General features: G+C 47.9%; 1 long non-coding RNA gene across 2 annotated transcripts; it reads right to left on the minus strand.

Annotated features, from left to right (window-relative positions):
* Positions 1–978: 978 nt before the first annotated feature.
* On the minus strand, positions 979–23571 carry LOC103352078 (uncharacterized). 2 transcript variants are annotated; one of them, XR_519609.4, is made up of 4 exons: positions 22962–23571; positions 22436–22604; positions 18478–18612; positions 979–2715 (listed from the first exon to the last, which is right to left on the minus strand). It is a non-coding gene; the product is annotated as an uncharacterized lncRNA (long non-coding RNA). The 2 variants fall into 2 exon arrangements; XR_007913732.2 differs by lacking the exon at positions 979–2715 and adding an exon at positions 12374–15854.
* Positions 23572–24714: the final 1143 nt, after the last annotated feature.

Below are 24714 nucleotides of genomic sequence, written 5' to 3' on the forward strand. Positions count from 1 at the left end.
CAGGACTTGAACCCAGGCACTTCATGTGGGATATTGGGGCTCCAAGCAAGACCTTAACCACTATGCCAAAGGCCCACCTTAGGAGCACTTGCTTTTAGAAGGAAATCCTTGGGGCCAGTGCTGTGGCACACAGGGTTAATCAGATCCTTGCAATGCTGCCATCCCATATGGGCTTTGGTTCCTGTCTCAGCTGCTCCACTGCTCATGAGCCTGGGAAATCAAAGGAAGATGGCCCAAATGCTTGGATCACTGTCACCTATGTGGGAGACCAGGATGGAGTTCCTGGCTCCTGGCTTCAACTTGGCCTAGTCCTGGCTATTGCAGCCATTTGGAGAGTGAACCAGTAGTTGAGATGGATCTCTCTCTCTCTCTCTCTGTCACTCTGCCTTTCAAATAGATCTTTCCAAAAAAAAAAAAAAAAAAAAACCACATAAAAGTAACCTTATTCATGCCATTAAATCCTCCTCTTTAAAGGTCTGAATTCTTACTAAACACAAAAGACTAAGTTCAATTTCCTTAAGGAATTGAATTGGACTGAGTCTCAAATTTCTTATTTTGACCAAGTTTTGGGTGAAAGTCTCCTTGTAGATTACAATGCTTAAGGTTATACTTTCGTAAAGTCCTAGTTACCCTATCATTTTACCTTCTTTAACTGACATAAGAGTACATTAAATAGTGACAGGTGGCAAAGATCACCAAAAACAGCCGCAAAAGCCACTAATGTGCCAGACTCTAACACTATGGATTGGAAAAGAAATAAACCCACTAGGGATGAATTTCCTTACCCCCAAATGAATCAAACTTCTCCCTGTAGGTTGATGACAACACGTTCTCAGAATGTAAAGTTGAAAAATTAAACTACTCGCTCCCTTGGTAGGCAGCTGGCTGCTACTGGGCTCATCATTTCTCCCCCAGTGAGCCAGGCACCATTGCTGGCCTTGGAGGCTCACAAGTAAACAAAACAGACCCACTGCGAAGTTTCTATAGGCTTCCACTGTAATGGAGAAAAAACACGCAATGAACAGGTAAGCAGAGACGCAAGATAGTTTCAGAGCTGCTAAGGGCAATGAAGACAACAGACCAGGGCAAGGTGACAGCAGGTGGGGAGGGGGGGCGGTTCCTTTCTGGGGAGATGGCGGGAGGAAGTTGGTTTACTTTCAAACTACCAGTAGTTCCGCCCTCTCACTCTGTTTCCGTTGGCTCGGACAAGGAACAGTGGTTTGCGCCCCTGTGATGCAGGGCAAGACACAAGTCCTCGACGCCATGCAGGCCACTGTCTCATGACTTCTCTGGCCTTTCCCCGGGCTGGGGAGAGCCTGCCTCCCCTCCCGGTTTTCCCAGTCATCCTCTCCCTGCTCTGCGTCGTTTTTACTCACTCGCTCCCAGGAGCAGGCCTCGTATCCAACTCTCAGGATGTGGAGAGCTGCAAATAGCTCCAACAGCTGCAGCTGGAGGTAGCCGCCTGGGCAGCGTGCCAGCTGTTGCCACCGCAGGAGCCAAGGCCGCCACGGGCCTCCCCACGCCCTTGTGTGCAGCCTCGCCGAGCATCAAGGCCTGTGGGCCGGCTCGTGATGCACACGATGCCTCGGACTGTCGCCTCTGTGGCCCAGTGACCACGGCAGGCAGGCCAGGAAGAGGGGACTTCTGACCTCCGAGGCTGCCTCAGCGGAAGGGTTGGCACCCATCATCACCCCTTCCGTGCAAACAGGGACCCTGGGGTGAAAGGGTGCTGTGACCGCAGAGCTGGCTCCCAGGGAACCCGGCTTCCAGCCCACCCACTGTGTTCCTGGGGCCTGACCTTCTCCTGATGGTTTGCTCAGTCCCCTCCTGTATGTCCGCCAGTTATAAGACTCACATTCGCCTCTGGCCACACTCCCAGATGCAAAAATCTAAGTACAGTTATGCCTCGGCAGCCCCAGGGGATGGCTTCCGGGACCCCCTGCAGATACCAACCTCAGCAGGTGCTCGGGTCCCTTCTATAAAATGTGAGTATTTGCATACAACCTACAAATACTCCAGCCTGCGTAGATTTCAAATCCTCTCTGGATGATTTCTAAATAGCTAACAACGCCAATGCTGTCTAAATCACGATGATACTGCAGGGTGTAGGCAATAATGACAAGGACAAGGTTTGTACATGTACAGTACGATGCAATTTTTCCCCCCAACTATTTTGCTGAATCTGCAGATTCAGAACCTGTGGATCTGGAGGCTGATTGCATTACTTCTAAGGCACCTGGGGAATTTATCTTTAAAGAAAGAAGTGTAAATGGAAGTTAAAATACCCGTCTGGCCACTGCCCACATGGAACTGGATTTAGGGTGCTTGCCCAGGGCTCCAGCACCTTGGCCTTGAAGGGGCCCCCAAGTCCCTCCACACCAGGCAGGCCCTTGGGACAGTGAAGCCGGGCTCCCGTCGTCGGTCAGGTGGCCGTGCTGGGTGTCAGGGAGGAGGAACCGCTCTCCCGGAGTAAGTGGGCTGAAGGAGAACCCGAGACTGCGGAGGTGGACCCTGAGCCCGCCGTGGCGGGGGCCGCGGTCCTGGGGGAGCTGTTTGAGCGGCTCTCTCAGCTCTTAGGCCAGGAGAGGAGACGAGACCGGATTGAGAAATGAGTGTACAGCCGCGTTAACTGTACACAGGAAACCAGTGCAGGCGACCGTGACACTGTCCTGTGTTGTCATCTTTCTCTCTTCTTTGTGTTTTTTTGTTGTTGTTCTGCAACCAAAAAAACAAAAGTGCATGTTAAGAATTCAGCTGATGTTCAGTAACACATGTTTCTTAAGGGGCCTACTTCAGCATAAATACATTAAAAAAAAAAAAAAAGCTTTTTAAAGCAAACCCATACAGGTTGGCAGGACAACCCTGACGAGCTTATGAAATGGCAAGCAAGATTCACCGGGAGTACGAAGCACAGTTATATTCTTACTCTCTTTCAATTAAATTTTCAACATGCTTCAGCAAATCTGCGTGTTTCCTCCAGGTGGTTGTTTTGTTTCGGGTTTCCTTTCTGCTGCCTAAAAATGTTTTAAGTCTGCCAGGAAGCCCCCTGAGGGAGAGGGAGATCTTAATATGCAATATTAACTCCTCTGCCTATTGTATCCATAAACCGGGCCAGCCCTCTCCCACGGGTGTCAGAAATTGCTTTCACGTGCTGTTTGGAAAGGCCTTGACATCCAGAAACAAAGAAAATGAAATAAACCAAAGCCCCAAGAGATAAGATAAGAAGTCCAAAGACCTAGGAGAGCAGTGACTTTCCAGTCCCTGATTTTACAAAAGCCCCGGAGCACAGGTGTTGGGAGTGACCTCATTGTCCTGGTGACTCCCACTTGACCCCTTGCTGCCTGGGTGTTCTTGGGCAAGGCCTCAACTTCCCCACGTGTGCAATGGACTCAGTCATTTCACTGGTTTCCTAAGACTTCACTGCTGAGTGAGAGGAATTTAATGAAGGAATCCAAGGATAACGCCTGGCATTGCCCATGATACTTGGTAAGAGCTCAATAAAAAGCTGCTGCTTTTTAAATAACAATAACAATAAAAATTATTAGGAGCATTTGGCACAGCAGTTGATGCCACTTGGCACTCCTGCGTCCCATATTGGAGTGCCTGGGTTTGAGTCCTGGCTCTGCTTCCCACTCCAGCTTCCTGCACCGGGAGGCAGCAGGTGATGGCTCCAGTAGTCAGAACCCTGTCACCCACATGGGAGACCTGGATAGTTTCTGGCTCCTGGCTTTTGCCTGGCCCAATCCTGCCTGTTGTCAGCCTTTGTGGAATGGCCCAGTGGATGAAAGATCTATGTCTATTCTTTCTCTGTACACCTCTCTGCTTTTCAAATAAATACGTAAATTTATTTCTGCAAGTACTGCTATAAAATAAAATTATGAGCTTATGGTAATTAGTAATATGATTCCCAAGTCTCATTCTTGTTTATTTCTCCATTAGGCTTCCACCTTAATGCAAAACACGGTCTAGTGGCTTCATTACTACCTATGTATTTGAACTTGAGGTCAGCAGTTCCCAAGCCTGGCTGTGTCACCTAAGGTACTAATAATACCTGAGTCTCATTACCGCCACCCTCGCCTCCAGGATTCTGACTGAATTCACCTGGGGTGGCCTGGGCTTGGGCAGTGTCAAAACTCTCCAGGTGATCCCAGTGTAGAGGCAAGTGTGCAAGGTAATGTTTTTGGGTGGAGTCCCAACCAAAAAGACAAAACAGATGTTCATAGATGAGATCAAATTAAGGCAATGTGTATCCTGAGCTAGTAATTTGACTCATTTTGCTGCATTGGCCACTCAAATCAGCCAAACAAATCGTCTACCTTTTTCATGGATTTTATAAGTTTTGGTAGGTGTGATGAACTAATTCAATAAAAAGTTTGATTTCATAAAAAAATCCCATGGCCATAGCCTCAGGTAAACTGAGGCTAAAGAGGGAACCAGCTACAACTGTGTGAGTATTTTGGTACTTGGACAAGACACATTACTATAGGAGTCTACATTATTTAACTCCATCCAGTATAGCAATTAAAAAATTGAATATTAACTTAAAATGCTGATAGTTTTAGAGGAATTTCATCAGTTCAGTAAAAACTTGATTCCTCAAACTCATACAGCAATTTCCTAAAGGAATTTGTTGGGAACCAGCTAGGATTTTTAGGTGTAATTAAGAATATAAATTACTACAAGAGTACACCCTATGTAATTCTATGCTGCACATTTGCTAATAAACTGAATGTTAAATCATAATGCTGTCAGCGGAATGACACTGATGCCACCTCATGCTTTTGATCTTGTCCTGGGGACCTCTGAGGTTGTGTGGGTTGCTCTTTGATTTATACACTATTGTGTACGTTACTAACTTCATTTAAAACTGAATAAGCTGGCAGCACCACGGCTCACTAGGCTAATCCTCCGCCTTGCGGCGCCAGCACACCGGGTAAAAGGAAGACCTTTCTCTCTCTCTGTCTCTCTCTCTCTCACTGTCCACTCTGCCTGTCAAAAAAAAAAAAAAAATTGAATAAGAGGGGCGGGTGCAGTGGCACCCTGGCCTACAGCGCCAGCATCCCATATTGGGCTGGTTTGAGACCCTGCTGCTCCACTTCTGATCCAGCTCTCTGCTATGGCCTGCGAAAGCAACAGAAGATGGCCCAAGGCCTTGGGCCCCTGCACCAGCTTGGGAGACCTGGAAGAAGCTCCTGGCTCCTAGCTTCAGCTGTTGCGGCCAACTGGGGAGTAAACCATTGATGAAGATCTCTCTCCCTCTCTTTCTCTCTCTCTCTCTCTCTTCTCAGCCTCTCCTCTCTCTGCGTAACTCTGACTTTCAAATAAATAAATCTTAAAAAAAAAAGAAAACTGAATAAGAGAGTGGTCCACTTCGCGCCTTGGGTCATACTGATCCACTCTCAGGCTCTATCAACTTCCTGTCGACATTGTCTGTTAGAGGCAAGAAATGGTAGGTTAGAAGAAGACCTTGATCTCATTCCCCAAAAGTTCTGTATCTGACCATGGACCGGGGATACCCTGAACCACTTCCACCAGCTGGGCAGAGCAAACTTTCTAGGATATATCTGCAGATGGGCAAAACATGACTAATAGCCCTTTGCCTCCAGCCTCCCAAACATAGAACAACTACCAAGTTAAAAATCAGTCAATTTTATGTATATGGGCAATTTTCACCAATGCAAAATCAGTTATTCATTTATTAGAGTATTTATTTATAGAAAGAACAAAGAAATGACATTATTAGAAAATGGAGAGTGGGGCCAATACTATGTTGTAGTGGGTAAAACTGCCGCCTACTGCATGGGTATCCCAAATGAGTGCCAGTTCAAGTCTTGGTTTCTCCACTTCCAATCTAGCTCCTTGCTAATGGCCTGGGAAAGCAGTGGAAGATGGCCCAAATGCTTGTGTCCCTGTACCCAATGTGGGAGACCCAGAAGAAGCTCCTGGCACCTGGCTTTGGATCAGCCCAGCTCTGGCCATTGCAGCCATTTGCTGCAATGAACAGTGGATGGAAAACCTCTCTCTCTGTCTCTCCCTCTCAAATAAATGAAAAAATCTTTTTTAAAAAAATATTCCTTTGGAAGGCAGAGCACAAGAGAGGGAGAAATCCTTCATCTGCTGGTTCATTCCCCAAATGCCCACAAGAGCCAGGGCTGGGCCAGGTCAAAGCCAGGAGCCTGGGACTCAGTCAAGGTGTCTCAGGTACCCAGAGACCCACCTACGCGGGCCACAATCTGGGCCTCCCGGGATGTGCGTTATCGGGAAGCTGGACCAGAAGCAGAGGCGAGACTTGATCCCAGGCACTCCAGTGTGGGATGTTGGCATCCTAGGCAGCAACTTTACCTGTAGCATCACAACACCCTCCCCAAGAGTGTAACTTACAACTTAAATGCGCTGAGATACACTTGGAAACCTATGGGCACGCTTACCTACAATTTTAATTACCCAAACTGTTCCCCAAAATAACCGGAAGCAGCATCAAATAAAAGCAGAGAAAAGTATGAACAAAAGCGATCAACATCAAGAAAGGAGCAAAGGGGGCCGGTGCTGTGGTATAGTGGGCTAACCCTCTGCCTGCAGCACTGGCATCGCATATGGGTGCCGGTTCGAGATCTGGCTGTTCCACAACCCATCCAGCTCCCTGCTAACGTGCCTGGGAAAGCAGTGGAGGATGGCCCAAGTGCTTGTACCCCTGCACTCCCATGGGAGACCAAGAAGAAGCTCCTGGCTCCCGGCTTTCGACAGGCCCAGCTCCAGCTACTGCATCCATTTGGGGAATGAACCAGAGAATAGAAGACCTCTCTCTCTCTCTCTCTGTGCTTCTGCCTCTCTGTGACTCTGCCTTTCAAATAAATAAATACATCTTTTAAAAAAAAAAGGAAGGAAGAAAAAAAGAAAGAAAAAAGAATAGAGACCATAGAAAGACATTTAAACATCAGAAGGGTAGGGAGGGAACTAGCATTAAGTGCCTAGAATATGTTAGTCTTTCTGTGCATAATCTCCTTTAATCCTTATGACAATCCTCAAGAAACAATCAGTCCCACTTTGTAGATAGGAAATGAGGCTCAGAGGGATTAAGTAACTTCCCCCAGACCGGTCCACTCCCTCCCCACCACCTCTCAGAGGGACCAACCCACCTATTTGCCCAGGATCGAGGGATTTCCTGGAACATGGGACTTTCTGTTTTAAAACAAATGGTGGTCCTGGGAAAACGGGAAGGAACTGGTACTCAGGTGGTAGCCTGGGGTGACTGCTCCTTTGGTCACCAGATGGATTCCCGGTCTTCAGTCTGTTCCTGATGGGAGCGCCCAAGGAAGCCTGAATCTCTCAGACATTTCGGGAAATAATATAGCCATAGCACATGCCCACTAGCGAAAGTAGTTAAGGGGGCTGCTAGCCAATCACTGCTTAGCTCATGTAGGTCAAGGGTCAGCACACCTGGTCATTATCAATGTCAGTTCTCAGTGTTGTGGGCCAGAGGTCTCTGACACAACTACTCAATCCTGTCATTCTGGTGAGAAGCCGCCTTGGAGAACACAAGAATAAGTAAGTGTGGCTGTATTCCAGGAAACCTTTCGTTACCAAGACTGGAGATGGGCTGAATTTAGCTAACAGGCAATTTCCCAACTCTGATGCTGGTTATTAATTAAAAAAAAAAAAAACCTTTGCATAGAGGACACATTTTTGAAGGAGAATTATTTCTGAATGTTACTTTAAGTAGTGTAGGACCAGTAGGTAGTCAGGAGCTCTCTTTTGAACTTATTTATCAGTTAACATTTCCCACACTTTCTTGCTAGTCTGGGACTATGGAATTTGACTTTTTTTAAAACAATTTTATTTATTTATTTGAGAGGTAGAGTTACAGACAGAGAGAGGGAGAGACAGAAAGAAAAGTCTTCCATCTGCTGGTTCACTCCCCAAATGGCCACAATGGCCAGAAGCAGGCCAATTTGAAGCCAGGAGCTTCTTCTGGTTCTCCCATGCAGGTGCAGGGGCCCAAGCACTGGGGCCATCTTCCACTGCTTTCCCAGGCCACAGCAGAGAGCTGGATCAGAAGAGGAGCAGCCAGGACTCAAACCAATGCCCATATAGGATGCCAGCGCTGCATCTTCTATGCCACAACGCCAACCCCCTTGACTTCTAATCCTACCCCCAAATTACACTGTATTTGGGAGTGTGAAGGCATCACACATTTTTACTCCTTTCTATTGGAGATTTTATCCCTTACTGTGTCTCTCTCTGTGACTCTGCTTTTCAAATAAAATACATAAATCTTAAAATAATAAAATAAAAAAGTAAACAAAAAAGAAAAATAAAACCACAGAAGCCACTTCATATTCTCCAACTGGAAGTACCATTTGGATGGCTGTCGATTTCCAGTTGGAGTTAACCAGTAGATGAGATCTCTCTCTCTCTCTTTCTCCCCCTAACACTCTCCCTCTTTCCCTCCCTTGGAAGTACATAAATAAATTATAATTAAAAAAAAAAAAAAAAGGATTCTCTGGAGGAGCAAATGGGAGCCCAGGCTGTCTGAAGGTTTCAGGCAGGGTTCCCTGCAGAGATGGCAACCCCACCAGGCCAGGACTGTCGTGTCTTTCCTGCCACTTGTTTGCTGAGTGGTCTCTGCCTACACTCTTCCACGTTTGCCTGGAGAGCCACACGCACCAGTGTGCCTTCCGATTTCCTCTGGCTACACAGTCCCCACGCTTCCCGCCGACAGCCACACTGCACAGTTCTCCAAGGATTCTAGCTCCCCCAGATTGTGGCTTTCAAGCTAATCTCTAAATTGCCTGAATTGCCAACCGCAGCCAGGCTGGCTTGAGATCCCAGTTTTCCTAACTCAGGCCTGGCTCCGTCTGTCTTGTCCACACTGTACTTGTCATTGAACTGTTGAGTGTTAGGCTTGCGCTTGACTCGTAAGAACTGACTCAAAATACTTATGACCCTAAAAGAGAATCCTTTAAGGAAAGTATTAGAGCAGAATTTCAATAAGAATGCCTAAGCACACTCTTAGATAAATATTTAGATAACGCATGCATTATTAAGCAATAAAAATCAAGATCAGCTACTCACCTGAACACATTTCATAACTGTTTAATTTATCAACTTAACCCAGTTGACTCCAATTTTCCAACCTTACACTTATAAGGAAGACATTAATACTGAAGATTATAGTGATATAGTAGAGGAGAATACAGTAATAAATAATTTAGTTTCTTTATGCTTCAGTTACTTTCCTAAATTACTTATGAAACAGCAACAAATATTACTGGTGCTACTGGGAAAATTGACATTATCCATGTTTTATTTAACAATGAAGTCGGGTCGGCACTGTGGCGTAGCAGGTAAAGCCGATGCCTGCCATGCCCCTTAGAGGCATGGGTTCAAGTCCTGGCTGCTCCTCTTCTGTTCCAGCTCTTTGGTATGGCCTTGGAAAGCAGTGGAAAATGGCCCAAGTCCTTGGGCCCCTGAACCCGCATGGGAGACCCAGAAGAAGATCCTGACTCCTGGCTTCAGATTGGAGCAGCTCCATTGCAGCTATCTGGGGAGTGAACCAGCAGATGGAAGACCCTCTCTCTCTCTCTCTGCTTCTGCCTCTCTGTAACTCTGCCTCTAAAATAAATAATTAAAGCTTTAAAACCAACAAACAAAAACCAATGGAGTCATCATAAGGTTGAGAGAGAAAAGGGAGGCTGGGACAGAAAAACTCATTGCATGTAAATCTTTTTTAAAAAATTATTAATTAGGGGCTGGCACCATAGCATAGTGGGTAAAGTTGCTGTCTGCAGCACCAGCATCCCATATGGGTGCCAGGTTGAGTCCTGGCTGCCCCACTTCTGATCCATCTCTCTGCTAGTGGCCTGGAAAAACAGTGGAAGATGGCCCAAGTCCCTGGGCCCCTGTACCCACGTGGCAGACCTGGAAGAAGCTCCTGGCTCCTGACTTCAGATTGGCCCAGCTCTGGTCATTGTGGCCATTTGCAGAGTAAACCAGTGGATGGAAGATCTTGTTCTCTCTCTGTAACTCTTCCCTTCAAATAAATAAATAAATCTTTTAAAAATATTATTTATTTGTGTTTGTGTGTGTGTGTGAGAAAGACACCTGCTGGTTCACTACCCAAGTATCTACAATGGCCAAAACTGGACAAAGTTGAAGCTAGGAGCCCAGAATTCAATTCAGGTCTCCCACATGGGTGGCAGGAGCAAGAAACTCATTGTATTTAATACAGATTCTGGTTTCTGTAAAACCTATATGCTTGATTTGGCTGAAGGATATCAAAGTCACTAAGCAAGGGAATGGCATTTGTTGTAGCTAAAGTAAACACTTTTTATTTCTGCTATCCGTACGTAAGCGTATGAGTAAAACAGAACATTGTGTATTTGTACATTTTGGGAAAATATGTAGCTTAATCATTATCATAACATAAGTCACATCCCTTAGGCTACTCAGTGTTTCACCATTGCTTTGAGTATTCTATATGGGCAAAGACCATGGAGCCGAGTAATCCCCAATAATTTGAATAGTGTGGATTTTGGTCTGGTCCAGACAAAATGAAGCACATCTGAATTGGCCCAGTAATGTCAAAATTAATTCTGTAACTCACTCCCAGATCATGTGTTCAAAACATCACACTAACATTAAATGTCACCCTCATTGCCAGAAAACACTCGTGGAGACTTATTAAGATTTTTTCTCTGATTTATTTGGAGTTGGAAATATCTCCTAATCTTCAAAAACTCCAAGGTTTTTCTTCTCTGTGCAAAATAGGAGCATTTTTGGGGGACAGAACCCTGTCCTCAGACATAAACATGATCAAATCCATACATTTCCGGAAAACCCTTTACCAAAAGTTCAAATGAATTGTGAATCCTTTTCATGAATCATCGTTCCTCACTCCCTGAATAACAGCTACACCTGTGACACAAGATGTTTGCAATAGGGGCTGGAGTGTGGCACAGCAGGTTAAGCCGCCATCTGTGGTGTCACACCACCATCCCATACAGGTGCTGGTTTGAATCCTGGCTGCTCCACTTCCAATCCAGCTCCCTGCTAATGCACCTGAGAAAGCAGCAGAAGATGGCCCAAGTGCTTGGCCCCTACACCTATGTGGGAGATCTGGAAGAAGCTCTGGGCCCCTGGCTTTGGGCTGCCCTAGCAAATGCGTTGACGCCACTAGGAAGTGAATCAGTGAATGGAGGATCTCTTTCTCTCTCTGTTTCTCCTTCTCTCTCTGTAATTCTGCCTTTCAAATACATAAATAAGTAAATCTTTTTAAAAGATGTTTTCAATAGACCTTATAAATTTCCATATTTTGAGAAATTAATTGTGAGCATTACGATTGGAAATAGAAGGGGCCAGGCCGGTGCCGCGGCTCAATAGGCTAATCCTCCGCCTTTTGCAGTGCCGGCACACCGGGTTCTAGTCCCGGTCGGGGCGCCGGATTCTGTCCCGGTTGCCCCTCTTCCAGGCCAGCTCTTTGCTGTGGCCAGGGAGTGCAGTGGAGGATGGCCCAAGTACTTGGGCCCTGCACCCCATGGGAGACCAGGATAAGCACCTGGCTCCTGCCTTCGGATCAGCGTGGTGTGCCGGCCACAGCACGCTGGCCGCGGCGGCTATTGGAGGGTAAACCAACGGCAAAAGGAAGACCTTTCTCTCTGTCTCTCTCTCTCACTGTCCACTCTGCCTGTCAAAAAAAAAAAAAAAGAGAGAGAGAGAGAGAGAGAGAAATAGAAGGGGCCAGTGCTGTGGCATAGTGGTAAAAAGCCACCTGCAATGCCGGCATCCCATATGGGCGCAGGTTCTAGTCCCAGCTTCTCCACTTCTGATCCTGCTCTCTGCTGTGGCCTGGGAAAGCAGTGGAAGATGGCCCAAGTCCTTGGGCCCCTGCATCTGCGTGGGAGACCAAGAAGAAGCTCCTGGCTCCTGGCTTTGGATCAGCCCAGCTCTGGCTGTTGGATGGAAGACATCTCTCTCTCTCTCTGTGCCTCTGCCTCTCTGCAACTCTTTCAAGTAAAATAAAATAAAATAAATCTTTAAAAAAGATTTGAAATAGAATAAATGAAAATAAGAAGTGATGGGTAAATGTATATAAAGTCTTCAACAGTGCTGGAACATATGCATTCAATAAATGTTACAAGTGTACAAGGAGACTTCAAAAATTCATGGAAAAAATAGAATTGAAAGATAAACTTATTTTGATGCAAGAAATTTTGAAATCCATGGATTTTTTTCACAATATTCATTTGCCAAGGACTTTTTGATTACATTTATAATAATATATAAGTTATATAAAATGAAGTATACTGATATAAATCAATATATTATATAACTAAATAATATATAATTATGTGAATATAATAAATATTTTATTTGGGAATAGTCACATATAATAGTCCCATATAATGTGTACACAGATTTATGTATAGAATAGGCATGTATAAACAGAGAAGGATCTAACTTTTCCAGTTGCCAAAAATAGTCTTTGCTTGTGAAGTAATTCATTGTCTGCTGTTTGTCTGATCTCCTGTAGAGAGAGCTGGAAAGGAGGGCACCAGCAGAGGTGCGAAAGGCTCATTTATTTTAGTTCTGGAAGCCTCACCATAAGTATTCTCATATTAGCAGTGAAGTAACTTTGGCCGTTAATGAAATACCTAATCAGTTATCAGAATTACAGCACAGACTGCCCAGGGCCACCTTCAGCACCGACTGCCAGCGTTACAGGGGACTCCAGGCATCAGCTGGTAAGACGCCCTCATCTTACAAGTGAAGAAGGAGGGGCCTAAAGTAGCAAGGGCGGGAGCTGGCCAGGAAGCGCGGCAAATATCAGAGGGATGCATTTCCAAACCAGACCTCTGCCTCCTTATCCATGCTCTGTCCACGTTCATCAGCTGTCAGACTTTTCTTCCCCTCGAAACAAATTGGAGCAAGCATGTGGTGCAGTGGCTAAGCCACCCAGTCAGAGTGCCTGGATTCAAGTTCCAGCTGCTCCACTTCTATTCCAGCTTCCTGCTCATCGGTACCCTGGGAGGCAGCAGGTGATGGCTCAACTACCCATGTGGGAGTCCCAGATGGAACTCCAGGCTTCTGGCTTTGGCCTGCTTCAGCCCAGGTGGTTGCTGACATTTGGGGAATGAAACAGTTGATGACGATATCTGTGTGTCTCTCAGCCTTTCTAAAAACAAATCTGATGACACTGAGTTCGTGTGACACCATTGTGGCTGGACTTGCTGCCTCGGCCTCTTGTGAGTAATGGTCCCTCGCGTCTCCAATACAGAGAACAGATTCTGATCCTGAGACCACTGAACTGATCCCAACACCTGTGTCCCCTTAACCTCACCTTTGCTGCTTTGCTATTGTGGACACCCAAATGCTCAGTTCTATCACCTCATTTTAGAATAAAAAGGTTCATTGTTTTACTTCTTTTTTCGAAAGGTATTTAAAAATTATGTATCTATTTTATTATTATTTGAAAGGTAGACACACACACACACAGAAGGAGAGGCAGAGACAGAGACAGAGAGAGATCTTCCATCAGTTGGTTCACTCCCTAAATGCCCACAACAGCCGGGGTTGGTGCAGGCCAAAGTCAGGAGCCTGGAACTCAGTCTGGGACAGTCTCTTGCATGAGTGGCAGGGATCCAAGTATCTGGCCATCATCTTCTGCCTCCCAGGTTGTGCACTGGCATTGGGAGCAGAGTTGAGTCCAGCCCAGATAATCCAATATGAGATGCAGGCATCCCAAGAGACATCGCAACCACTGCCCCGCCTGGCTGCCCCGCCAAGGGCACTTCAAGGTCTTTGAAAACTTGTGGGAATCCCCCTGTATATCCAGCAGCATCTTTAGTGTGAACTGATTATTCATGAGCTAAAAAAAAAAAAAAAGAAATCGCTGAATCTGAGGTTCTGAATGCGTGGTCCACTTGTGCAAACTGGCCTGAAACCACACACGCAGGACACAAGATGGGGTGAAGGCTGGAGGCCCTTGAAGAGCAGGATTTGGGTCCCCTCTGTATTTGCAGCTCCAGGATCAAGTGCCTCGTTTGGTACATCATGGTGCTTAATAAATGTGTTGGAAAAATTCATGAAAGGGTAAAATGCTTCCGGTGTCCTGAGCTTTCCAGGGAAGAGTAGCTTAACACGGAAACAAACATTTGTGTTTTGTAAAGTCTTGGTTTTCCAAACATGATGGTCTGCTAGCTACTTTGGTGAGTCTAAAAAAACCAACCACCCAAGCAAAAAAACCCTTTTAAACTTTTCCATCCTCTGCTGATAGACATGGAGAAGCATACTCCCAAGGACACAGGGGCATCTGTGAACGCTAGTAGGTGACTTGGGGGTGAGTCCCTGGACTCCTTGAATTCCTTCAGTCCTATGCTATTCAGAAATACTGGCCTATTCTCTTGGCTCACTGATGAGGCCAACTAGTTGCCTGTAGCCCCCCCACCTTTTCTGGAACTTTCCAAGGCTCATTCCCCAGGGTCTTGCCTTAGTGGAGTTTTGTGTTGTATGGTGTTCTTGTCAACAAAGTCATTTAAATTTGTTTGCTGAAGTTCTAGACAATTTCTTCTACCAAAAGCCCTTGCCTGTTGGCTGTGAGGATCCTAGCCTGACTTGCAACCACATTTGCCCACTGAGTGGTGGGGGATGCTACTGGATATGTGCTACTTAGAAGATGGTTCTACAGGCAACCATGTATTGTTAAACTATTTTGTGCATGTGGCCAATAATTAGGAAAAGGATTCCGGCACCCAATATGTGCAAGTTGGCAGCGTCCAGAGACCACGTAAAGGTGTGAAATATGAATATTTTAAGGAAAGCGCCACAGTTGGAAATGGACGAAAGACACAGCCAGGGAACCTTCTAGAAGCCTATAATTCTGCTAACAACCAAAGTCTCCTGTAGCAAAGTTCCGTGTTCCTCATTGTGAGGGATCTGAAGCTGCCTCAAAAAATCTGTCCCTGAGATTTGGATTCAAAGGTCTTTTACTGTAGGCATCAGTAAGATAACAGCTTTGCGATGGCCACATTTTCTCTTCCAGAGATGCCCGGAGAGGGCAGGACTTGCCACGCAGGTCTAGAAAGACGCTCCGCTTCTTCTCTCACAACCTTCCGAGGTGTTGCTCCACCTCTGGCGCTGTGCTATGGAGAGATGATTATTTTGGTCCCTGAGCCAGGCAGACTGGCTGCCTCGCACCTCGTAAACAGTGGTGACATTTCACACAAGAGGACTTTCACCTGATTTTTCCTGTGGCATTTTAAAAATCTCCACTGGACTTTGCGGCCTTCGTTTTTTCCGTCCCCAACGGCACATCCAGAATCCCACTGAGACTCAGAGTGCCCGTCTGGGCAGCTCCACCAGCAGCTGGAGCCTGGCTCTTAGGACAGCAGGAAGCCCTGGACGCACTTCCGCTGCTTCTAAGCGGTCCACATCTCGAAGAAGGGAGGCGCTCGTTGTTTGTGCTCATTGCCAGCAGTCAACAAAGTGAAGATAAAAACACATTCACAAAACCTTCTAGGCAATTTCCCTTGAGATGAATCACTACTTGGTTATTATTACTATTAAGTTAGAAAAGTCTACCTGGAAATGATTTCCAGCTTTTTAAAAAAAGATTTAATATTATTATTATTATATTTTTAAATATTTATTTATTTATTTTTGAAAGTCAGAGTTACACAGAGAAGGAGAGGGAGAGGCAGAGGGAGAGAGAGAGAGAGAGAGAGGGGGAGAGAGAGAGAGAGATCTTCCATTTACTGGTTCATTCCCCAAATGACTGGAACAGGCTGGGCTGGGCCAGGCCGAAGCCAGGAGCCAGGAGCTTCTTCCAGATCTCCCACGCGGGTGGCAGGGGCAGGCAGCTGAAACAGAAGTGGAGCAGCCTGGACTCGAATTGGTGCTCATATGGGATGGCAGCGGTGTCACAGGTGGAGGCTTAACCTACTGCACCACAACACCAGGCCTGGTTTCCTAATTTCCAAGTTGATTTCATGGAGCAGGTCTGTGTCCTTTTGCCCGCTCCCCCACGCCCACCCCCAGCCCCCACGGTGTGCCTGGGAGAAAACTGCCCAAGGGGAAGACCAACATCCAGCCCACTCAACCATCTCCAGAATTTCTTATGTTTGGTGCAAGCTGACTTCCCAAATATCTAGGTAGAAAAACATAAAAGAATAAAGACAACAGGAAATTTTGCAACTCTCTCTCACACTTCAGCAGTTCAAGGCACCACCTTTAGGTCTGTTTATGCTTTAATCAACTCATCGCAACTATTGATACCATTCTGTATTTTCTCTCAATCAATAAAATAATCTTAGAAGTTGGCTGGAGTTGTCTATACCCACTGGGAGCAGTAACTCCTGTCCCTACTTTACCCTGCACTCACAAGCAACCCTAGTTCTACTAAGTCTCCAGCTCTTTTCCTATCTCCCTCTGCAGCCAGCTGGAGGAGCCCTCCCTGAGCCCCCGGAGACTCTCCTGATCTTGTTCTCTTGAGTAGTTCACAAATCTACCCTCACCAGCACTGTGCACAGCGAGGTAAGAGGCAGCCTGCAGTGCCGGCACTCCCCTATGAAAACACCAGGAGCCCTGGCTACTCCACTTTCAACCAAGTTCCTTGTTAATGTGCCTGCAAAAGCAGCAGAGGATGGCCCAGCCACCTCTTGGGCCCCTGCCACCCATGTGGGAGACCCAGATGGAGCTCCAGACTCCTGGCTCCAGCCTGGCCCAGCCCCAGCTGTTGTGGCCGTTTGGGGAGTGAACCAGCAGCTGGAGGAGCTTTCTCTATCACTCTGCCTTCCAAATTAAATAAATAATTTTTTTTTTAAAAATGAGAGAATGAGGGGGCTAGCGTGTGGCACAGCAGGTTAAAGCCCTGGCCTGTGGCGCTGGCATCCCATATGGGCGCCAGTTCAAGTCCAGCTGCCCTACTTCTGATCCAGCTCTCTGCTATGGCCTAGGAAAGCTGTAGAAGATGCCCCAAGTCCTTGGGCCCCTGAACCCACATGGGAGACCTGGAAGAAGCTTCTGGCTCCTGGCTTCGGATCAGCTCAGCTCTGGCTATTGTGACCATTTAGGGAGTGAACCAGCAGTTGGAAGACCTTTCTCTCTCTCTCTCTCTCTCTCTGGCTCTGCGTCTCACTGTAACTCTGTCTTTCAAATAAATAAAATAAATCTTTAAGAAAAAATGAAAGAAATCTACCCTCATCACCTTCCAAAACAGAACCGAAACTGATACACATTTCCCAGATGAATAACAGTGACTTTTCTTCCCCATTACCCGTGTCATTTATGTCTTATGTATGACATCAGTGCGTGTACTCAGAGCAAATTCAATTCTAAGATAATCGAATGTTAGTAACCATAAATTGACCATTAAACTCTCCAGCAGCTACCATGGTGATACAATGAAAACATGTTTTCCAGGAAGATATTGGTTACGGCAATGACTAGCAAAGTTCTAGAATCCTTGGCAACATGGTGCTCTATCATCAAGCACTGGGATGTGTAGGTTTCTCTGATAATCACAGAAGCTGCTTCTACTGGATATAAAAAGGAAAACTTCAAAAGAAGGAGCGCTTTCTTTAGAAACTGATTAGGAGCAGGCGTTTGGTACAGTGGTTAACACGCCACCCGGGTGCCCTCATCCCATAACACAGTGTCTGGCTCTGCTTCCCGTCACAGCTTCCTGCTAACGCACACGCTGAGAGGCAAGCAGGTGATGGCTCAAGTCTGTGCCATTCAGTGGGAGACCCAGGTGCAGCTCCAGCCTTCCAGTTTCAGCCTGGCCCAGCCCCAGCTTTTGCATGCTTCTGGGGAGTAAACCAAATAGCAGAGCTTGGTCTGTCTGTGACTCTCTCTCTCCAATAAATAAAAAAATAAATTAATTTTAAAAAATGTAAAAGAAACCAAAGGTAAAAGAAGCTGGGCTGTAACAGCTTCTACAGATTCCAGATAAGAAAAATTATAGATGTCAGTTTCAGTTATTAAAAAGTATGAGCTTGCCCTTTTTGATCCCGCCATTAAAATTCTTGTTCCAGAAAGTGTGTTTAAATGCAACCTATAACAGCTCCATTTCCAAAACAGTTTCATAAAAGCAGGAGAGTGAGCGAATCTATAGGTCTGTGCACTACAGAAGTCACCCCACCGACTACTGCCGCAGGGAAGACCAGCAGCCTTAACTACACCTGCTCAAGATCCTCCCGGGGAGGCGGGGGCTGGGGGAGAAAACGAAGCCGTCACTGAGGGTGAGGGGCTCGGCGTGACACAAGGCATGTGAGCCCCTCCAGGTCATCTCACCTGCTGTCGTCTCCACCCGCAGCCTCAGAGGAAGCCACCCCGTTCCACGTACATCTCATGTCAATCACTAAATGGTAGCTCGAGGGGTAGGAAACATCAATGCAACCCAAAGTGGACTTCTCCGAATGTCTAATCAGCTAATGACTGGGCAGGTATCACTGCCCATGGAATTAAGCGGGCTTAACTTACCCTAACGTGGGGCCCTGCCGTCCACATAGGAGACTCGGACGCAGTTCAGGGCTCCTGGCTTTGGCCACCACTGGCTGTCAACAGCATGATGTCTGACTTCTTATCCTATCAGGATAATCAGATTTGATGGTCTTTCTTAAAAAAAAAAAAAGATTTATTAATGTATTGGGAGGTGGGGTGGTGGGAAAGACATGGAGAGATATCGTCCATTCCCTGGACCAAGCTGAAGCCAGGAACCAGGAATTCCGTCTGGGTCTCCCACATGGGTGGCAGGGGCCCAAACACTTGGATCTGCTGTCTTCCCAGGCACATTAGCAGGGAGCTGGATGAGAAGTGGAGCAGCCAAGGACTTGAACCAGCGCTCCAATATGACATGTGGGCATCACAAGCAGTGGCTTAGCCCACTGTGCCACAATGCCAGTCTCTTTTATGTTTTCAAGTTTTTTATTTTTTACTTTTTATTTGAAAAAAAATTTAAAAAAGAGAGTATCTTCCATCTGCTGGCTTACTCTCTCGACGCCCAGAACAGCCAGAGCTGTGCTAGGCCCAAGCCAGGAGCCTGGAACTCAATGCAGGTCTCCCATGTGGGTATCAAGGACTTCAGCTATCACTGCCACTTCCCATGGTGTGTAATAGCAGGAAGCTGGATTGGAAGTGGAGGAGCTGACTCTTGAACCAGACACTCTGACATGGGATGTGGGTGTTCCAAGTGGCAACGCAACCTCTGCACAAAATGCCCAGCCCAGATTTTCTGGTTTTAAACTCTAACCGACCTGATGGGCATTTCCATTCATTAATGGTCACTCTCAATGGCTGCATATGTATAGACTCAACAAAAGTTCTACTTTGGCTAAGCTCAGCCTCTTGCTCACAAGGGAGAGTGCCCATCTACAAGCCAACACACGATTCTACCTTCATAGTTACCTGTTGCCTAACTCTTGTCCAAATCAAATTGGTTACCTTGCATTCAGAGCCCAAAGTGAGATCCTTGCCATATGAACTTTTCCCCCCAAAGAATGTCCACTAACCCAGTGCATTGTCAATAGGAAGGCATTTAGACTTGGGACATAATAAAACGTATGCAACTAACAGCCAAAGATGACAAGAGATTGAGGTGAAATACAGTTACATGCACAGGGAGAGAAATAATGTATTGGGGGCATTTTACTAAAAGTTGCCACTTCAGAGTAAAAAATGGAAATTATACATCTTGACTTGACTTTTCTGATATAGCTCACTTTGGAGAATATTTGCAATATTGAAACCCACTCAAAATTTGCCCCATATTTCTCTAGAACAAGGCTGGGACCCAGAAAAATACAAAGAGCTCAATAAGAATGCAGCAAAAGGGAATGAAGAGAATCATGCATTTAAAGGAAAGATTATAGTGTACTAATAAATTATCAACAGCATTACTCAAAAGAAGTTATAGAATATGAATGCAAAGTAGTCAGTGACTTTCATATTTGGTGTCATCGTTAAGAAGCTGAGAAAGATGTGGCACAACAGGTTAAAGCCCTGGCCTGAAGTGCCAGCATCTCATATGGGTGCTGGTTCGAGTCCCGACTGCTCCACTTCCGATCCAGCTCTCTGCTATGGCCTGGGAAAGCAGTAGAAGAAGGCCCAAGTCCTTGGGCCCCTGCATCTGTGTGGGAGACCAAGAAGGAGCTCCTGGCTCCTGGCTTCGGATCAGCTCAGCTCTAGCCGTTGCAGTCATTTGGGGAGTGAACCAGTGGACGGAAGACCTCTCTCACTCTCTCTCTCTTTCTCTCTCTCTCTCTCTCTTTCTCTCTGTAACTTTGACTTTCAAATAAAGAAAAAAAGGAAGAAAGGAAGAAAGAAAGAAAGAGGCCATAACAGACCAACGGCACAGCAGAGTCACTTGGCTTCAACCAAATTTCTCAACAATATTCTGTAAGAAGAGAATATGCAAGTTGCACTTAAAATTTTATTTTACTTATTTTCATTTACCTGAAAAGCAGAGACAGAGAGACCTCCATTGGTTTACTCCTCAAAAGCAACGGCCTGAGGTGGGCCAGGCCAAAACCAGGAGCTTGGAACTCAATTTGGAGCTCTACACAGGTGGCAAGGACTCAGTCACTTGCCTATCACCTGCTGCCTGCCAGGATGTACAGTAACAGGAACCTGGAATGGGGGGGGGGGGCAAGACTTAACGCCAGGCAACGCTGCTGTAGGCTGCAGGCGTCCCAAATGGCATCTTAACCGGAGCACAAAATACTTGTTCCTACAACTTGTATGTTTAAAATTAGGTTGTTGTGGAAACTCCTGCCTTTTGGAAATGAATGTTGATTTTGGTCAAAGCCTGGAAGAGACACAGAGGCTCTGGTTCAGAATGCAACAGGGTAAACAGAGCTGCCCGGCCACAGATAAAAACCACCACCTGGGTAGGGGCTGTGCAGCACAGGGGTGGAAGTTCAAATGGCAGGGAAATGGGGTAGGAGTCAGAGAACAAACAAGGCTGCAGCAGATGTCAGGGCCCAGATAACAATCAAACAGACCAGAATTCCAAATGGCTCACTAATATGGTTTGTCTTCCCTAGCCAGAAGTTCCATGTGGGCAGGGATTTTAATTTTGTCCATGGCTGTCTCTGCAGTTTCTGGAACACTGCCTGGCTCATAGAAGGTGCTCCACAGATATCTGAGGAGTGAGGGAACATAAGCTAAGTCTCAGAAGACAGATTCGCCGACGAAATTAAACTGCACAAGCGTCTAATGAGCATCTACACAGTACTATGCTACGGGTCCGCGTGTCCCACCTTCCCTCCTTGCCCTCTGCCTCCTTCCTTTGAATGACTGTGGCCAGTCCAGGAGGGGAACTGTCACAGCGTGGGCCAAGAACTCCCGCCCCAGAATTAAAGGTTAAAATGGCAACCCCCTGGGGCACCACTGGGGACTTCTTGAATCACAATCCTGGGTGAAGGGGCCCAGAAACTGGTGTTTTAGGCAAGTATCCAAGTGAAGTTTCCCATCCCCCGAGGTTTGTACTCTACTGATGTAAGACTTTGCAGAAGAGATGTGATAAGAATTCTCCAGGACGGACAGTCCCACGCTGGCCATGGTTTGACTTAGATTCTTCAATGTTATGGTCGGGGGAAAGCAACGCCTACTCAGGAGAACACATACTTGAGAGTTTGAATTCTGATGTTTTCTGGATGTAGGATCCTCTCTTTGACACGGGCAAGGGCAGCCCACAGTTAGGAGGGAGATCACTGATGCTCTCCAGCACGCTGTGTGGCCCAGCCACGGTGTTCGGCAGGCTGGATGGATGAAATGTGTTTTCAATTTACGGTCATTTCAACCTCGATGCGGTTATGGAGGTACTGGAGGCACCTGTATTCGCGTTAGCCACTGAAATCCCAAGGGCCAGGGAGACGACTATTTTGGGGGGTTACTGTGGACCAGGTACCGTTCGAGACAAGTATCAATTAATAATTCAATATTAATATATTAAATTTAATATTCACTCATCCAAGGAGGCATTTTGACAAAAACTATGTTTAAGGAAACAGCTCAGGTACAGCGAATAATTTGCCTACCACTGAATAGCAGGTAACGAGGAGGGATCCGTATTCTGATTGTGAATCTCAAGGCATCGTGGGCACAGAGGTCTAGATGCTCCACTGTCTAAGTCATCACCAACTTTCCGGATGCTGGGAGAAGCAGTTCATCTGCCCCAGCACCGGACCCCTTCACAAGCAAAAGCAGGGGTGCATCCCTCTCCTGCGAGCATCCCCCCATCCAGGGACATACAAATCCCAAGGTGCTGAGCTACGGGAGCCCGGGACAAGCACAGGCATCAGACTGGGGCTGTGCACCCTGCCGACGGGAAGGTGCTGCTCTGATTCAATAACATTTCATTTTACACGCATCTATCTACCAGATGTGGCCCGAAGGCCACGTGTTTGTAAACCGACTTGCGTCTATCACCTTTCCTTACCACGGCAGGGACGGACGCCTCATTTTCTCGTGCAGTGATCCTAGCTGGGCAGCGGGCAATGTACGATGCTCTCGCCTTCTCGCTCACGTGAAAGGGAGACGGAGTGAACTCTCCGGGAGAGAGCCTTCTGTTTCAGAGAGCGGACTGCACTGCCGCCGACGTCCAACACCTGCAGTCGGAGATTTCCTCAGAGTAACAGAAACCATCCCCGCCTGTCTGTCTCCCTTTCAAACACACACATACTCCTACGCATGGATTTCAAAACTTTTTGGCACCAGCTTAAAACCCTTCATTCCCTTTCCACGAAATGTCTAAGGAGCCCTTACACAGAGACAGAGAGCAGGTGATGTGCGAGGTAACACAGCGCAGAACACACTGCTGTCACCTAAGGCTTTCATCCCGCTACTTTCTCCAGAATGGCTGTGGGTTAACTCATGAGTTTCTGCTACCTCTACTCCGGCCGGTATTGGCGCGGCGTTAGGGGGAGGTGTTTCAACGTTATCTTATGGCAGGGTTAAAAAGATACCTCTTTGCCATGTGGTGCGTAAATTCCGCGTCGTCGAGAGAGGCGACGTGAACCGCCCCGGGCAGCACCCATCACCAGACCGCAGGACCGCGCCGTGCCCAGTCCGCTGGCGTTAAAACGCAGGACCGCGCGCGGCCCCCGCGGCCACGGATCGAGACGCGCTCACAGGGACGGCCCGCCAAGACTCCCCAAAACTCCGCCAAGACACCACAGAAAGCCTCCAGGAAGCGAAGCCCGCGGGGTCTGAGCTCATTTTATTGTCGTGGCCGTTTGTCTTTTTAATTGTAGCCTTTCCACCGTGAAACCAACGCGCGCCCAAGGAGCCTGGCCGGTTTTGGAGAAGAAAAGCCTCCCTCTCCCGGAAGTCCGAGCTAGCCGAGTTCCCGGAGCCCGGGGGCCGCGGGGGCCGGGGGGGCTGGGCGGGCCCCGGGGAGGATTTATTTGGCAGTTTCGGGGCGGGGGAGTCCGCAGCCCTCAGGAAGCCCCCCAGACACCCGCCCCGCTTCGCGGCGCTGCGCGCTCGGGCCACCCGCTAGCTCCCGGGTTTCGGCGCCACAGGAGACGCCGCGGGGCGCGTCGCCCCTCCCCCTCCTCGTTTACCCCCCCTTCCCCCTCCTCTTCCTCCTCTTACCTCCCACATCCTCCCCCCCACCAGCTTCCCTCCAAATCCTTCCCCCCCACTTTCTCCTCCTCCTCCCTACGCCGCCCTCCGGTCCCTGGCCTGGGCCTCCACAGATTTGCGCAGAGGGTGCCTGCCTGCCGAGGCTCACTCAAGACTACGGAAGAGAAAAGTTTGCGCGCAGCTCGGCGGGCAGACACCAGTTCCCCGCCCCCGGCAGGGCGGGCCTGGAGGCCGGGGCTGCGACGCCGCCGCCGCTCGCTCGCTCGCTCGCTCGCGGCTCCCCTTGGCCTTCGAGCCCGCCCAGGAAGCCTGACGCTTCCAGAAAGGCCTGGGGCTCCGGGTCCCAAGCGAGCGAGTGCGGCGGGCAGCAGCCTGTCTGCCCCGCTTCTCAGCGTTGCGATGACCTAGCACAACCGAGGCGCGGGGAGGGAAGGCGGCTGGGGTCCTGCTGCCGGAAGGGATGCCCCGCAGCCAGCGCATTGGAGAGGGGCTGTGATGGTGGGTGCTGTGCATAGGGCCTGAGGCCCACTTTCCCCGGTCGGTCGGGGCCGAGGGGAGGCACACTACAAATAGTAGCGGACACGGCAGGCACAGTGCAAAGAACTTGGCCTTGCGTGGTGGTCCTTACGAACAGTTCTGTGATCTGCTTTATTCCCGGGAGACGCAGCCGTGGCTCAGCTAGTGTTTGGGAGGCATGCATTCAGCCTTGCCATCGACTGCCTTGGCTCCTTGCGAGCAGGTCCGTGTTGGGGTTCTCAGCAGCGCACAGAGCCAGCCTGGCCTCACCCTCCGGCTCGTCCTGAGCCCTTGCAGCAGTCTGCATTCCTAGACCACCCCCCTAGTGCGCGCTCCAGGAGCTGCCAGCCATCTCCGCGAACCCACATCTCCTTTGGCTTTTTAGGGAAATTCCCTGTGCCCTAGGCAGGGAGCCTGGTGCCAAGTGACTAGTCTGTCCAATTGGGGGTTTTTCCAAGTCCTCCAAATTCCTGTTCTTCTGCTAAGGAAATAGCAGTGTGGAGGGGCAACCATTCAATGCAGTTCAGCTGGGGCCCTTGTCAGCCACCCGAGATTCCTGCTAGGTTATAAAGAGCTTGTGACGAAAGCACTGTAGGCTCCTGTCACAGGTTACAA

Source organism: Oryctolagus cuniculus, chromosome 9, assembly GCF_964237555.1.
Source record: "Oryctolagus cuniculus chromosome 9, mOryCun1.1, whole genome shotgun sequence".
Lineage (NCBI taxonomy): Eukaryota > Metazoa > Chordata > Mammalia > Lagomorpha > Leporidae > Oryctolagus > Oryctolagus cuniculus.